Raw genomic sequence first — 2,655 nt, 5'->3', positions numbered from 1 at the left:
TGACACCGCACACCACAGACACCCCCAGACACCGCCACCACAGACCCGCACACCCAGACACCGCACACCACAGACACCGCACACCACAGACACGCACACCACAGACACCGCACACCACAGACACCGCACACCACAGACACCGCACACCACAGACACCGCACACCACAGACACCGCACACCACAGACACCGCACCACCACAGACACCGCACACCACAGACACCGCACACCACAGACACCGCACACCACAGACACCGCACACCACAGACACCGCACACCACAGACACCGCACACCACAGACACCGCACACCACAGACACCGCACACCACAGACACCGCACACCACAGACACCGCACACCACAGACACCGCACACCACAGACACCGCACACCACAGACACCGCACACCACAGACACCGCACACCACAGACACCGCACACCACAGACACCGCACACCACAGACACCGCACACCACAGACACCGCACACCACAGACACCGCACACCACAGACACCGCACACCACAGACACCGCACACCACAGACACCGCACACCACAGACACCGCACACCACAGACACCGCACACCACAGACACCGCACACCACAGACACCGCACACCACAGACACCGCACACCACAGACACCGCACACCACAGACACCGCACACCACAGACACCGCACACCACAGACACCGCACACCACAGACACCGCACACCACAGACACCGCACACCACAGACACCGCACACCACAGACACCGCACACCACAGACACCGCACACCACAGACACCGCACACCACAGACACCGCACACCACAGACACGCACCACAGACACCGCACACCACAGACACCGCACACCACAGACACCGCACACCACAGACACCGCACACCACAGACACCGCACACCACAGACACCGCACACCACAGACACCGCACACCACAGACACCGCACACCACAGACACCGCACACCACAGACAACCGCACACCACAGACACCGCACACCACAGACACCGCACACCACAGACACCGCACACCACAGACACCGCACACCACAGACACCGCACACCACAGACACCGCACACCACAGACACCGCACACCACATGACACCGCACACCACAGACACCGCACACCACAGACACCGCACACCACAGACACCGCACACCACAGACACCGCACACCACACAGCACACAGACACCGCACACCACAGACACCGCACACCACAGACACCGCACACCACAGACACCGCACACCACAGACACCGCACACCACAGACACCGCACACCACAGACACCGCACACCACAGACACCGCACACCACAGACACCGCACACCACAGACACCGCACACCACAGACACCGCACACCACAGCACCGCACACCAGCACACCGACACGACACCACAGACACCGCACACCACAGACACCGCACACCACAGACACCGCACACCACAGCCACACCGCACAGACACCGCACACCCACACGACACCGCACACCCAGCACACCACACAACCCACACACCGCACCACAGACACCGCACACCACAGACACCGCACACCACAGACACCGCACACCACAGACACCGCACACCACAGACACCGCACACCACAGACACCGCACACCACAGACACCGCACACCACAGACACCGCCACCACAGACACCGCACACCACACACCACAGACACCGCACACCACAGACACCGCACACCACAGACACCGCACACCACAGACACCGCACACCACAGACACCGCACACCACAGACACCGCACACCACAGACACCGCACACCACAGACACCGCACACCACACGACACCGCACACCACAGACACCGCACACCACAGCACACCGCACACCACAGACACCGCACACCACACACACCGCACACCACACACACCGCACACCACAGACACCGCACACCACACACACCGCACACCACACACAACACCGCACACCACACACACCGCACACCACACACACCGCACACCACACACACCGCACACCACACACACCGCACACCACACACACCGCACACCACACACACCGCACACCACACACACCGCACACCACACACACCGCACACCACACACACCGCACACCACACACACCGCACACCACACACACCGCACACCACACACACCGCACACCACACACACCGCACACCACACACACCGCACACCACACACACCGCACACCACACACACCGCACACCACACACACCGCACACCACACACACCGCACACCACACACACCGCACACCACACACACCGCACACCACACACACCGCACACCACACACACCGCACACCACACACACCGCACACCACACACACCGCACACCACACACACCGCACACCACACACACCGCACACCACACACACCGCACACCACACACACCGCACACCACACACACCGCACACCACACACACCGCACACCACACACACCGCACACCACACACACCGCACACCACACACACCGCACACCACACACACCGCACACCACACACACCGCACACCACACACACCGCACACCACACACACCGCACACCACACACACCGCACACCACACACACCGCACACCACACACACCGCACACCACACACACCGCACACCACACACACCGCACACCACACACACCGCACACCACACACACCGCACACCACACACAC

Source organism: Heterodontus francisci, chromosome 35 (genome assembly GCF_036365525.1).
Source record: "Heterodontus francisci isolate sHetFra1 chromosome 35, sHetFra1.hap1, whole genome shotgun sequence".
Lineage (NCBI taxonomy): Eukaryota > Metazoa > Chordata > Chondrichthyes > Heterodontiformes > Heterodontidae > Heterodontus > Heterodontus francisci.
The sequence above is the reverse complement of the archived record's forward strand: the minus strand, read 5'-3'. Positions refer to the sequence as shown.